This window comes from Quercus suber, unplaced genomic scaffold, assembly GCF_002906115.3.
Source record: "Quercus suber isolate HL8 unplaced genomic scaffold, Cork oak 2.0 scaffold_507, whole genome shotgun sequence".
Lineage (NCBI taxonomy): Eukaryota > Viridiplantae > Streptophyta > Magnoliopsida > Fagales > Fagaceae > Quercus > Quercus suber.
The window spans coordinates 206445-222408 of record NW_027069956.1 but is presented as its reverse complement, the minus strand read 5'-3'; the positions used below and the strand labels follow the sequence as shown (position 1 = coordinate 222408).

Here is a 15964-nt window from a genome sequence, read left to right as displayed (position 1 = left end):
ACAGCGCCAATTGTAGGGACTTAGTTTGAGCACTTCTATTGTTGAGTGAGTGGACTCAAACCCAGCTAGCCCAATACAATGAATTTGTAGAGAGCAAGTTCAAGAACTAGGCCTTAGTGATGGATGCAACGACTGGGCATGGATGTATAGGGGTTAAGTAGCGTGAACTTGGATTAAAATGTGCAATGATGCTCCTCGACTCTCCTTCGAGGAGTTCGAAACTTTTTTATTTCTTTAGTGATCGGTTACAAAGACTTCAGTGATGATACAGAGTGCTATAGTGCTCTATGTTTCTGCTCGCCTTTCTCTTTTTTCCCCCCTTTCAAGAGGGATTCCTTACATTATATACTCCATTTCAGTTGATCTGAGCCCTACATCTGTTGATCAAACAGGTCACTACTCGAGTGCTTGTCCCATTAGCCGCCTTTCCATTCTTTCTGTAGGCTGCAACAACTAAGGCTATGCTGTTCAGGAGTCATTTCCTCATTAATACGGCCAAAATGTTAGTTGTGGGCATTTAATGTGGAGGTGACAGTTCATCTTGGACATGCTCCTCCACCATGCTTCCGCGGCTAACAAGTTGTGCCTGTTTCTTCTCTTTAGATGCTTGGGAAGGCTGCTTTTGGTGGCCCGTTACTTTCTCCTCCCATGGTCTCGGTTTGCCGAGGACAGGGTCGTCCTCGGCAAGGTTCCTGGGCAATTTGGACTTTCAAATTTCATCATCGGGCATTCCTTCCTCCTCGGCATGGGCCTTGAGCCTGGAACAAAGTGGGCCGAGGTTACCAGGTCCTTTGACCCCACAATTATTATTATTATTATTTTTTTTTTTGAGAAAAGTATATTAGAGGTATTATAATTTCACATGATGTTTTTTTTCTTATTCATGTTTAGATAGGTTTTAATCACAAATTTTAAAAATTTTTGTAACTTTTAATTAATATGGACTCTTTGAGGGCATTGAATGAAACGGCTTTAAAAATTTATGGCTTTAATGAAACCTTTTTGAAATTCAAGATTTAGTTTAATTAAATCCTAAATTTAAGTAAACTAAATCCTAAACTACGTCTCTTATGAGAAAAATTTTCATTTCAATGGAATATTTATTTTTGTTGCTAAATTTGTTAATTTATTTGTTCATAAACTACCCTAATGGGCCGTGCCATCCCAAATGAGGGAGTGGATTGGGCTTATTGGGATTTTGTTAATAATTGATTCATCAAAAGTTATTTACTAGTGTTGGGAAATTTAAACCTCGGTTGATAGAATTAACAAGTTTTAAACTCAAGTTTTTAATTAGATTTATTATGAATAAAACTTATTAAAATAAACAAACATCAATATCATGTCAAAATCATGCAGCGAAAAAAAAAAAAAAAGAAAAAGAAAAAAGAAGACAAGATATGATGACCCAGGAAAACTAATGAAACCAACCAGTTTCACAGTAAAAAACCTGGGGGGAAACTTTCCCGAAAAGCAATCCACTATAGTAAAGAGAAGTTTCAGATCTAGTACAAAACTTTTGTCCCTAGACTCTACAATCCCCGTAGATAAACTCACAGCAAAAACCTTTTACTGCTTCAGAACCTCTGAACTCTTCAATATATGAATGCCACCCTTTTATGATGCACGGATCCTAGAACGTGACTAACTCCTTCGCACGAATCCCAGTATGTGACTCACTCACCAACTTAAGGAAGAAGAATGTTGGCTGCAAAGTTCTTCACTTCATTAACAATGAAGATCAAGAAGTACTTGGTTACAAAACCCTAAGGTGCAAAGATGCATAGCTTCTTTCAGAGAGAATAAGGCATCGGTCACCTTTTGCATATGTTCTTCTTATATTCTTTTATGTGATGGCCTTTAAAATAAGCCTTATATAGGTCTAGGATTGTGAGAAAAGAAACCCTACACAAATACATAACCCTGGCCCAAAAACAGAAATCTGAATTCCCGTAACCTCGACAAATAGCAGCTATCGAGGAGGTGTCGAGTAGGTGTCGAGATTTAATGAATCTTAACAGATACAGCTATCGAGAAGGTGTCGAGCAGGTGTCGAGGGGACAGAAGCTTTCTCGATTGATCGACCAGCTATCGAGAAATTATCGAGATTGCGATAAGAATCAGCTGAAGATCTTGACAGATAGCCAGGTGTCGAGGAGGTGTCAAGCAGCTATCGAGCTTTAAAATTCAGCATTTTCTCACTTGATTCTTGGACAGACTTGCATGGCTTTAACACTTGAACTTGAAACAAGGTTTCTTGAAGTATTAAACACATCCTAGATCTACTCAAATACAAGTAAAGTGCGTTTTGTCAGAGGATTAGCTAACTACATAAAATATTGACATATGTTCCTAACAAGTGAATCACATATGTCTTAATAATCTTCCTCTTTGGCAATCTGTGACAAAACCACAAACAACAAATGAACATATGAGAGAAGTCATAAATCACTCAACTCATAGTAACTTGTTGAATACAATAAAATTTATCTTAGTACAAACTCTTGAAAAACTTTGCAAGAATAGAGTTCATAACATGGAAGACTTTGACAACCTGTATTTCTGAAACACTTAAACAAAACTCATTAAGGCATCTTTGTGTAAAACAGAAATAATAGATTGTATATAAGTATAAGAAACATGTGTATGAAGACAGAAAAGAACTAACACATGTAAAGGTAGGTGAAAGAAAACATACATCAACATATCATATCACAAAGATAAGCACAATGTATATAAACATAGTCACAAGACCTAAGGTACAAGAAGAAAGAAGTAAGCACTCCCCCTAACAAGATGGAACACATCTCTCCCTTACAAAAGAATGTATTTCTCCCCTTAACATGTAGAATCTTAAAAAAAAAAGCACATCACAATTTCTCTCCCTTTTTGTCATGATTGACACAGGATACAAGAAGCTACAAGGCTTCATCTGAGAAACATAAAGATGATCAAGGATGATCAAGGGGGCACAAAGAATCCATAAAAATGCATGAATGTAATGAAATAAGATGCTATGGATGGCAAGATAAAAGAAAGATGCACACCATGTGAAAAATAAATCTCTTAACAAGAAAAATGTTAAACACATAGATTCAAAACACACACACACACACACACAACAAGTCTAACCAATTTTATTTTTCAAAACAAGTTAAGATAGTTTAGTGAGCATACATTAACATATGTAAAACTTTGTGATGGCCAAATCACATTGTATCTGTACATGTATCATGAGTAGCAAAGAATATTGCGTGTTGTGTGTGAAAAATATCGCAAGATTGCATATGTGTATACATATTATGACGATCTGAGATATGAGAAAATAACTTTAACTCACACACAATCATAACTGTTTGATGGGAACTATCACCTTCGAGGTACATCTTATAACTTCCACATCTCTTAGAATACACGCTTGCAACCATATTTAAAACATTTTTGATCTTTTTGCTTTTTATTTTTCTTTGCATATTTTCTTTTAAGCATATCATGCATGGGCATATAAAGAGAGAAAAGAAATACCCAAGATGTTAAGCATTTGATACTGCACTTTTGCTACTCCGAAGCATACGGGTGTCTTTGACACTGCACTTTTGCTATGCCGAAGCATACAGGTGTCATATTATGATTGATAGGCAACAGTGATGAGATGGTTATTTATGCCTTTCTCTTAGGATTTTCTAGTCTTACCAGTCAAAAAGAGTAATATGAGTGTTAAGTTCAAGAGATAACTTAATCTTACTCATCACAAACAAGAGCCACAAAGCTCACTTGCTTAGTTATGCATAGAGATGCTCATCTAAGCTACAAAAGATACAAAATTTAGAAAATTTTGTTTCAATGGCCATCAAAGGTACACAAGTACCAATATACATAAACACATACTATTTTTGTATTTTTCTAATTTTTCCTTTTTATTTTTATTTTGAAAACAAAATAAAATAAAAACTAAACAATCAAACAAAAATAGATAAACAACATAAATGCATGAAAGAAAAATGCATATGCATGAAAACATGATAAAAATATGCAGATGCATGAAAGCATGATTTCAAAAACAAATAAGAAATCAAGCAAAGAAAGTCCTACTTTAGATAGAAAGAATCAAAGCAGAAGACAAACAGAAAAGACAATTAAGTCTTAGGCTCCTTTCTCACCCACACAACACGAGTCTTTGGCCGTGAAGATGAAAAGGCACGTGTCCTAGTATGTCTACTAAAGGACATTGAAGAATTAGAATTCTCCTGAAATTGAGTTAAAAAGCTTAAGACTTTTAATAACTCTCCAAACAAAGGTGTAGGTCATTGAGAGGAAACCTATGACCATTTGGACAATTGCTTATGAGGATACAATTTAAAGCAATTAGGACGAATGTGTCTAGCAACACCATAATGATGACAAACATTAGGTTTAACAAAGGATTTAGAATTAGCCAAATCAGTTTTGGATTTCATACCTTTATTACCTTTCTCAGATTGTGGCACAAAGACAGTTCTTGATCTAGAAGCCGTGAAAGAGGAGGGGTTGGAGGAAACAGCATATCCTAAGCCAGTCTTATCAGAACTAGACTTTTGAGCACTCAATACCTCATCAAGTTTTGCACTAGACATCCTCTCTATTTGAGTTCTAGTTTGACTAAGCTCAATCTCAAGATTCTTAACCTTCTCTTCTAATAAGGCGTTCTCCACAATAAGAGTCTCAACTAACCTTGTAGTCTCATCTAATTTGACTAACCGATTAGCTTTTTTAGTTTTTACCTCATTAAGCTCTTTTCTATTAAGATGAGAAGTCTTCTCAGATTTTATAAATTCAGTGCATAGCTTATCATAGGCTTCCTAAATGGTCATCTTCTTGGGTACTTCATCATCAGAAGAATCCTCACTGTCACTAGCACTCTCCACAATCATCTTATTGGTTGAGGTAGCAAAGGCCATAACGTGACGACATTCATCCACAAACTCATTAGAAGAGTCATCCTCAGTGTCACTCCAAGTAGCAACCAACCCTTTATCTTCTGACTTCTTGGTCTTTTCCTTTATGAGGTAGTTTGGACATTTTATCCTCATATGACCAAAACCTTTACACTCATGGCATTGAATAAGGGGTTTCTCATTCTTGTCATTCCTTGAGGATTTAGGTTTCCTAGGAGGTTTGCCCTTATCATTTTTCCTAAATCAAAGAAGTTTGATAATCTCATCAGTTATGAAGGTTAGATCCCCATCCTCATCCTCATCTTCACTTTTATCTTCATCTTTAGAGTTCTCAATCTCTTCCTCTATACCCTTGAGAGTCAAGTTTTTACTCTTTCCATCTTTTCCCATTGAGCCTAATCCCATCTTATAGGTTTGAAGGTTCTCTACAAGCTCAGTCAAAGGAATTTGATCAATGTCCTTTGCTTCTTCAATGGCAGTGATCTTGGCATAGAATCTTTCAAGTAAGGACCTAAGGATTTTCCTAACAATGTTGGATTCTACAATAAATTCTCCAAGATTGAAAGCAGAATTCACAATATCCTTGAGTTTAGCATAAAACTCATCAAAGGTCTCATCCTCCTCCATCCTTATTTCTTTAAAACTACTAGTGAGTTGTTGAAACTTCACAGTCTTTACTGCCTTGGTACCTTCATAGGTGGTCTCAAGAATGGTCCATGCTTCTTTGGCAACTTCCGTGGATGATATTTTCTTAAATTCCTCATTAGTCACCCTACAGAACAAAGCATTCAAGGCCCTACTATTGAAATTTGCCACAATGATTGTTGCATCATCCCAATACACTGTCGCTTCCTTTGGCTTAATCCAGCCAACTTCAACAGCTTGCCATACTTGTTTACCTAAAGCCTGCAAAAAGACTTTCATACGAACTTTCCAGTACGCATAATTAGTTCTATCAAATAAAGGAGGTATAAATAAAAATTTTCCTCTATCCATGATAACAGGGGTCAATAGATCATACTCAGGAAATTAATCCAATCAAAGTGAACCCGCTCTAATACTGCTTGTTGGGAGATTTAGACCCCGGTTAATAGAATTAACAAGTTTTAAACTCAAGTTTTTAATTAGATTTATTATGAATAAAACTTGTTAAAACAAACAAACATCAATATCATGTCAAAATCATGCAGCGGAAAAAAAATAAATAAGACAAGATATGATAATACAGGAAAACCAATGAAACCAACCAGTTTCACAGTAAAAAACTTGGGGGGAAACTTTCCCGAAAATCAATCCACTATAGTAAAGAGAAGTTTCAGATCTAGTATAAAATTTTTGTCCCTAGACTCTACAATTCCCGTAGATGAACTCACAATAGAAATTTTCTATTGCTTCAGAACCTCTGAACTCTTCAATATATGAACGCCACCCTTTTATGATGCACGGATCCCAGTACGTGACTAACTCTTTTGCATGAATCCCAGTACGTGACTCACTCACCAACTTAAGGAAGAAGAATGTTGGCTGCAAAGTTCTTTACTTCATTAACAATGAAGATCAAGAAGCACTTGGTTACAAAACCCTAAGGCACAAAGACGCAGTAGCTTCTTTCAGAGAAAATAAGGCATCGGTCACCTTTTGCATATGTTCTTCTTATATTCTCTTATGTGACGGCCTTTGAAATAAGCCTTATATAGGTCTAGGGTTGTGAGAAAAGAAACCCTACACAAATACATAAGCCTGGCCCAAAAGCAGAAATCTGAATTCCCATAACCTTGACAGATAGCAACTATCGAGCAGGTGTCGAGCAAGTGTCGAGATTTAATAAATCTCAACAAATACAGCTATCGAGAAGGTGTCGAGCAGATGTCGAGGGGATAGAAACTTTCTCGATCGATCGACTAGCTATCGAGAAGCTATCGAGATTGCGATAAGAATCAACTGAAGATCTCGACAGATAGCCAGGTGTCGAGGAGGTATCGAGCAGCTATCGAGTTTTAAAATTCAGCACTTTCTCACTTAATTCTTAGACAGACTTGCATGACTTTAACACTTGAACTTGAAATAAGGTTTCTTAAAGTATTAAACACATCCTAGATCTACCAAAATACAAGTAAAGTACGTTTTGTCAAAGGATTAGCCAACTACATAAAATATTGACATATGTTCTTAACAAGTGAACCACATATGTCTTAACACAAACAAAAAAAAAAAAAAAAACAAAAAAAAAGGAAAAAAAAAAGAAAAAAAAGAGGAACGGTAAATACTATAACAAACATTTTGTTACACAAACATTGCCCAAAATGGAAATGGATCTCTATTTAGGTTAGAGGAACAATGACATGAGAAGGGAAGTGAAATTTACATTTATTTAATATGCCAAGAAATTAAAATTTGGGCCTTCTAAGGTGAAATCTTGATTTCACCACTGTCCGTTGACATTACATAGTATTTACCTTAGAAGTCATACGAGTACAGACCTTTGCATCCTTGTATACTTTGCCTAGTCTACAATAATAGCCCTTCTTGGGTGCACAATGAATATCTTCTGAACATATAGACAACCCCTCCAATGCACACCCCTCCTTAGCTATGGTTACACCATTTTTCAATCCAAGAATTTGGTCTGTCCATGCACTAGAGAAGAGGCCAAAGGGATCATACAACTCCTTAACCTTCAAAAATTCTCTAGCGTTTTTGTACTTGTTGATTGCTCCATCGAATGCTAGGTTTCGATTCTTTCCCCAATGTGGCAGTGCTCCATATTTGAAAAGAGCGAGTTGCTCAACTTCTTCGAGTATGTCTTCATAAAGCCTAGGAGTCATGGGGTTTTTGCTTCGATAATAAGTGATATCAAAGTCAACTGCATCTTCTTGTTTGCCCAAATAAGCACTCGAAGCCTTAACATAGCGCATGAGAATTCCGTTATACAGTTCTACACAGCACATTGCTTTAGGCTCCATTTCAATTAACTTCTGCACATCTTGGATAAAGCTCTTAGCCAGGAACAAGCTAATACTAAATGTCGTTTGGTGAAAGAAAGCACCATTGACTCTGCGATCCCATGCACAAGCTGAATTGCGATGGCTATCTAGGCATGTTCCTGATGCTTGAAGGCGGTTGTGAAATCCAACTACGGGATAGCCCGTAAAGTTGTCATCTATAAGTCCAAATCAAGAATTGTTTTTAGAATTGGGGACAAATAACAATCAGCAACTAATACAAATAACTTAATTTGGTAGTTTTTTTAGCACATGAAAATAGCAATACCATTGTTACTTAAACCATAGGCAGTATTCAGGAGTTTTGAAGTAATTGTTTTTGCACTGGCGCACTTCCCATCGGCATAACTCAGGTGCTCTAGAAGTTCCTCTACTTAAACAAGCACAAAACAAACACTGTCAAAACAATTACACTATTATTACAATACCAAAAATCAAATTGTAGTTCTAAAGTAGGCAAATGCTTTTTGGTTAACCTAAGGCTCTGATAGAGCCCAGTTCGAGTGAAGGTATGGGGCGGAATGAGGTTGAATTGTATAGACCATTGCCAGATGTGTTTGTGGAGACACGATCGTCGATACGATAGACTGCCTTGCGTTGACTGGGAGATACCAAATTATATCCGCAAACTCATGTTCATGACCAAAACTAGCCACTTGATCTCCCAAGTCTGAATCATTTTTTGTCAAGTAGGTGATGGATCTCTTGAAGAGAGGTTGTAGTTTTAGAGTGACCTGCAAAGTGAGTGTTTTCCACTTTGAGCTGATAAGATGAAGGGTCGACTGAATTTGTCACCCAAATCTTTATTAATGCTTTAGATGCAAATATGAACTAGACTTGTAATTGGTTAATTATAAAAGCATTCTCTCAAGAATCCCAAAAGAAAGTTTGGCTTGATTAACAAATTCCAGCAAGCATTTTTCAAGCATTTTTCTAAGATCAAACTTCCTGGATGACCCAGAAATACCCTTTTGTCATATATATATATCAAGCTCCAAACCATACCTGTGAAATGACTCCAAGAACTCCAAGTGAAACTTTAGCTGCATTGAAATCTTTGTCACTATCTTTGAGCCTCCGAACCTTTACATACCCATCTTCAGCGCCACCAGGACTAACAATTTGAAGTTCTAGAAGGTAATCATGGACCGAGCTTCCGTTAGCCCACAATGTGCTACCATGTGCACCAGTACTCAATATGCCCCCAATTGTCAAACCCCACCAATATGGTGTATAAGGCAAGGATAGACCGGCATTGGCAGCCTCATTGATTAGATGCCTTAATGTCACACCGCTCTCTATGGTCATGGTCATAGCTTCAACATCAATCTTTAACATATGATTAAGATACTTGGTGCTTATTAACAGCCCTTCTTGGCCGTCTGGACAAACTAGCTTGGGAATGCTGTGTGAAAAACATGTTGCCACTTTCATTTTCCTTCTGTTCTTGTTTGCTTCTGCCACTATTGAAATGAGCTCTTGCTCAGTGATGGGGCACGCCACCTCAGCTGCTCGACAAGTGCTTCGATCCGGGAAGGCACCATAGGAGTTTGTGATGGTACAGTTTGTATTCTCTGATGAGCATTTGATGGGTTCCTCTGGGGGGCTACAACTATAACACGCAACAAAGATTAACAGGAAGACACTTGTTGTTTTTTAGCGTAACAATACCATGTTTTGGAGTTTGGTGTTGCTCAATTTTGTGTTGGTAATTTAGCAATATAGGTGCTTTTTTATATTTTTATTTTAATGGGGCTCCAGGTTTGAATCTGTAGTCTGGAGAAGAAAGGCTCTGGTCCTAGCTAATTCTTGATAACTTTGAGATAAGCTTTTAGAGAAAAAATGAGCAAGAAAATGTTAACTAATTTTCACTAAAGGTATCTTAATGATTACAAGAAAGTTCTGACTTAGAGCAGAGCCTGAAGCTGCCGTGTCTTGTGCTGTCTAATGGCTTTTAGCCTGTGTTCTATTTGATTGAATATGCAAATTTGTATTTTTGGTGAAAGACAAAATTTTAAAAAAAATGCAGGAAAGAACCCAAAAACAGGTTCAGAATAACAATACAAAAAAATCAGGGGAGGCCTGCAGTACTTAAACCTGCTTTCAGTAAGTGAAATAATGTGTCTAACATGCAAACCATTGGGTCACGCACCTCTTTATGGTTAAGATTGAAAAATTAATAAATATAAACCAATTTAAGTATCAAATATATTAAAAAATTAAATGACATATCATGGTTTAACCTCGATTGAACCTCAGTCCGACTTCAAAAATCTTGAACCTTTCCCTTCTTCGGTTTATTAAATGGTCCAGGTTTCAAAACCATGCTCAAAGGTATAAGCTATTGATTCAGTCGCTTAAGGCCCCAAGTAAAAGAAAGATCCCTAAATTTTAACTTAATTAAGCCGAAATATTAACCAATAAATAAAGTTTTTTTTTTTTTGGCGTAAATACACTTTTAGTCCCTACATTTTGACTTTTTTTTTTTCATTTTTGTCCTTACATTTTAATTTTTTCACTTTTAGTTCCTAAATCAATTAACGGGTGTTATTTTCGTCCTTTTTGTCGGTCAACCGACGAAAATAGTTGACGTGGTAGCCAGAGGCATTAAAATATTATTAAAAAAATTATTTGACATTTTTTAAATGCCAAAATTAGAAAAAAAAAGAAAAAGAAATTACTCAATTTTAATTAAAAAACAAAAAAAAAAACAAAAACAAAAACACAGCAACCCAGCAACCTAGCTAGGGTTACCAAAATTACTCAATTTTAAATAGCTGAGGTTATTGTTCTCCTCTTCTTCCTTCACAACCAACAACAACAACCTTTCCTTTACTCTTCAAACCCAATACTTACACCATTCATCAACCCCATCTTCCCACCTTGTCAAGAATGGAGACACTACATACCCATTTCTATTTCCTAAAACAGAGCATTTCATTTCAAATCAGGGCTGTTGAATTTCAAGGCCTCCTCGCCTTCTCTCGCCAAGTATGCTGCCATAGCTGATTACGAATCCGAAGCCACATCTTTGTCTTCGTCGCCGAAAGCTGATGAAGGTTTGGAGGTCGCTAAGCTTGGAATCTCTCAGGAGATTATCTATACTTTGGCCAAGAAGGGTATCACCAAGCTCTTCCCTATCAACAAAAAAATTGATCTTGTTTTAGAACCTATGTGTTTGAAAGAAAACCCAGTCACCGATTAGATATTAGAGCCCAGATCAGTGGTTGTGAAGCCGAGATCAATGGTTCTCACACCTCTTTATACCTCACTCGATATTGACCAGCGACGAGCAGATCAAGAGGCTGATCTTTGAGGTTTTGATCATGGAGGCTGTGGGGTCTTGATGCTGGGAAAACAATGGGAAAAGGAAAAATTTGGAGGCTTGCATGTGGGTGTTGTGAACATGGATCGGTGGTTGGGTCCGCTGATGATTTTGGCTTGGGTTGTGATCTGGGTTTCGTTTGTGTTTGATCTCTATTTGTGATCTGGGTCTGTGTTTGTGTTTGGTCTTTGTTTCTTTTCTTTTCTTTTTTTCGTTTGTGTTGTTGTGATCTAGGTTTGAGTTTTTGGTTGCTGGATTTGTGTTTTTAGTTGTTGGGTTTGATTTGGGAAGAACACGAAGAACTCTGGGTCTGTGTTTGTGTTTGGTCTCTGTTTCTTTTCTTTTTCTTTTTTTTGTGTTATTGTGATCTAGGTTTGAGTTTTTGGTTATTGGATTTGTGTTCTTGGTTGCTGGGTTTGATCTGGGATGAACACGAAGAACAAGTTGTAATGTTCTTTTGCTAGGTTTCTATTGCTGGGTTGCTGTGTTTTTGTTTTTATTTTTTTAATTAAAATTGAGTAGTTAATTTTTTTTATAAAAATTTTGGCATTTAAAAAATGTTAAATAATTTTTTTTAATAATATTTTAATGCCTTCGGCTGTCACGTCAGCTATTTTCGTTGGTTGACCGATGGAAAGGATGAAAATAATATCCGTTAATTGGTTTAGGGACTAAAAGTGGAAAAATTAAAATGTAGGGACTAAAATGAAAAGAAGTCAAAATGTAGGGACTAAAAGTGCATTTAAGTCTTTTTTTTTTAATAAAATGAAAAAAATAAAAAAAGAGAAAAAATATTATGTCCACAATATTTTTCATAACACTTATACAATAATTCTAAATAACAGGTTGTTACAGGCTGTTATTGATAGCAAAAAAATAATTTTAGCGGTGGGTTCAAATAGAAAACAAGAAATAACTTAACACTTAAATTTTTTTGTGAAAAATATTGTGAATGTAGCACTTCTCAAAAAAGAAAAGAAAAAGAGAAGTGCTACATTTTTCACATTAGTTGAGTTAGCAAACTTTTGTTAACTTACTCTTTTACTTACTACTATCAATTTGTCATATCAATAAATATAAAAAAGTTTAGTCAAAATTTTTTATGTTTATAAACTTTCTTCCAAAAAAAAAAAAAAAATTTCTACGTGGTTTATGTTAATTAGTAGTAATTTTGCATAGCTTTAGGCCCCAAATATGTCAAACTGCCCCTGCCTAAGCTAAGCATGTATATGGGCGGAGCTTTAGTCCTAGGAGACTATGAAAACAAACAAGAATTCAAACCCAATGCTAAATAAAATTATCTACACATTATGCAAATTACATCTGATATAATCCAGCAGTTGAATCCAGCTTTTGCAAGAGAGCATCAACATAAACAAGGCAATCTCCTTCAATCTGCACCTTTGAGGCTTCCGTGGAATTTGCCACTTGTCACGCCCATTTAAAAGCATGTACCTCTGCTACGGATGCTGGGATAGAAGAATTAGTCCTGGATATTGCAGAAGCTAATACAATCCCTTCATTGTTCCTAGCAACAACAGTAATCACAGCCCCAAAAGAATCAATGCCTAGCTTCATAATTCAATTTTATAGCCTTACCTGAATGCTTGGACCATCTGGTGATTCGGGTTGCTTGAGCAAGGGAGGACACGAGCTAGTGAATTCAAGTGGTCTTGCATATCCAGGCCGATTTGGAGACTTATTCGCTGCAAGTTTGGATCAATCTCTGGGAAAATTAATAAATTTCTTGGCTTCCAGATTTTATCAAGCATCAAGGCTGTGAACATAACAAAGTGATGTAGGAGAGAATTTACTATTTAATTTTTGTAATTTATTAATTTTGGTATTTTTATGTAAAAAACGTTATTTTAGGTTTAGAACATTTATTTTCTTGTTTTTAGGTGATTTTAATGCTTTTTAGGTCAAATTTGGTTCCTGTTATGGTTAGACATCAATTAGGAGTTATTTTACATTATAGTTTTTTGTTTGTCAAGTTTTACGGAGCCTTTAAATAGACCCCTAAGTTTGTACAAGGGTTTTGAACAATTATTCAATCAATAAAATTCAGACTTTTATCTTTATATTTTCCAGTGGATTCTAAACTCTTTCTCCTTACGGATTCAAGGACACTTATGGATTCAAGGAACCCTCGTGGATTTTAGGTTATTTTTAGAAGCAAACATATTTTGTTTCTTATTTTCTAGAGGTAGACGTGTTCTACTTCTTTAGGCTACCGCATCCTGCATCAGTTGGTATTAGAACCTTGACTTATCCTGGTCTGGTGGCTGGCGTATGAGATGGTAGCAATTCTGGTGACAAAAAACTTAGCAAGTATTATGTGACGTACAACTAGCACTCATAAAAAATTTATTTGCTAAGATGCCGTTGTTGGAGCATGGAAACAATAGGGATAACAGTTGCGGAGATATAACTCAGGGGCAACCTATTGGTAAGCAAATTTCATATAGGTCTTATAAAAGAATTGCAAGTTTTAATGGTTATTTTTTAAAAGAATATTTTCTTGATTGGTTACTTGATCTAGAGGATTTATTTGACTATGAGAATATTTGTTATGAGAAAAAAGTTGGACTTGTTTTGTATAAACTTAGTAAGTATGCCTTACGTTGGTGGGAATGAGTACAATCTGATAGAATCTGATAAGGTAAAGACAAAATTCATTCATAGCCAAGGATGAAAAAGATGCTTGCTATCAAATTTTATCCTTTGGATTGTGAAGAAATCTTGTCATATATAATGCAAAATTATTATTGGCCAAGAAGTTCATACTTGAATTATTTTAAAGAGCCAAATATTCCACCATTAAAGGAAGAGTTGCATGTTGAAGAAAATATTGTTCTTGAAGAATATGTAGAAGTAAAAGAAGAAAATATAGAGATTTTTGAGGAAATTGATGAAAGCCTTGTTATAAAAGAGGAACTTGAAATCAAGATTCTGGAGGAGATTAATGAAGACCCTATTATAGAGAAAGATCTTGAGGTCGAGGTAGTAGAAACCGTTAAAGAAGAAATTATAGAGGAAGTTGTCAACGATATTGATGAAGTCAAGTTAGATGATTGTAGCGTTCAAGCTCCTACTATTTGGTGGGAGACATTGAAACAAAGTTTATTGATTTTATTGGGGTGGAAAGATTTGATGTGATTATTGACTCTTATCTGATGAATATTGTTAATTGCATGAAGATCAAGGGAAAAGAAGTTCAAGTTGCTCAATTGATGACTTTCAAGTTTGGCAAGAAGACAAGAAAGATGAAGTATTCAAAGTATTTGTTCTCTTGACATGGAAGATTTCAGATTTCAAAGATGAACTCGAGGACAAGTTTGTTTCAAGTAGAGGGGTCTGATGTAGGACATAATTTACTATTTAATTTTTGTAATTTATTAATTTTGGTATTTTTATATAAAAAAAAACTTTATTTTAGGTTTAGGGCATTTATTTCCTTATTTTTAGGTGCTTTTAATGCTTTTTAGGTCAAATTTGGTTACTGTTATGGTTAGGTATCACTTAGGAGTTATTTTACATTATATTTTCTTGTCTGTAAAGTTTTATGAAACCCTTACATAGGCCTCGAAGTCTGTACATGTTTTTTGAACAATTATTCAATCAATAAAATTCAGACTTTTGTCTTTCTATTTTCTGGTGGATTCTAGACTCTTTCTCCTCGTGGATTCAAGGTTATTTTCAGAAGCAAACGTGTTTTGTTTCTTGTTTTCTAGAGGTAGACGTGTTTTACTTCTTCAAGCTTTTGCATCCTGCATCACAAAATTATAGCAATCCCCACTTGGAACTCCCTAAAATTTAGATCGTTGTACTAAGCACCGACAAGACAAGCAACTCAAATATGGTACAAACTACTCTATTCCAAATCATGTACACATTTCTATATATAAAAAAATGAGCAAGACTTAAGTACAATACTTAGGTGCTGTTCCTTATATTCCCCTTTTAAGATTCTGTCATGTAGATTTTTTCTCATTGGATGGAAGTGTATTTTTTAATTAAGTAGCCACATGGTTGAATCTTAAGAGGGGAACTTAAGGAACAACACCTAAGGTACACTACATAAGTTTTGTCATAAAAAAATCATGTACATATTATGTGCATGTTTTGTTTGTTTGCTTGATTTGATGAATATTACACCCATTTCTAAAGATATTTCCACATCATTACCTGTAAACCCCAATACAAAGAAAAAGAAATTAAAAAAAAAATTGAGTATAAAAATGCAGTTTGGTAATTGTTGTGCAAATGTCACTCTGAGAATTCAAATCAATAACAATAAAAATAAAAATAAATAACAGGGCTCAAAGTCTCTTCTATTTTTTGGGTAAAGATTAATTTAGAGCATTTATTAGCACAAATACAAAAAGCACAATTATTTATGTGATTCGATAGTATGCTTGATTCTTTCGCTAAGTGAATTGCACACTGGCCAACACCTTACTATCTTGCTTGAAACATTCTTGTTAAACAATCCTTTAAGCCAAATTGCTTCTTTTTTTTGCCTTTGTATCAGCCATATATTCTGCCTCTGTAATGGATGGTGAAACTATATCATGTAGAGTAGACTTCTAGTAGATTGGACCTTTTAACAAACATAAATATGTGTCATCCCATGGACATTCTAGAATCAAGATCTTTTGCATAATCATAATCCGCACAACCTATAGCTTCTGAAGGTCTTC

General features: G+C 35.3%; 1 pseudogene; it reads right to left on the bottom strand.

Moving 5' to 3' along the window:
• Positions 1-7278: 7278 nt before the first annotated feature.
• On the bottom strand, positions 7279-12839 carry LOC112008349 (probable L-gulonolactone oxidase 6; annotated as a pseudogene).
• Positions 12840-15964: the final 3125 nt, after the last annotated feature.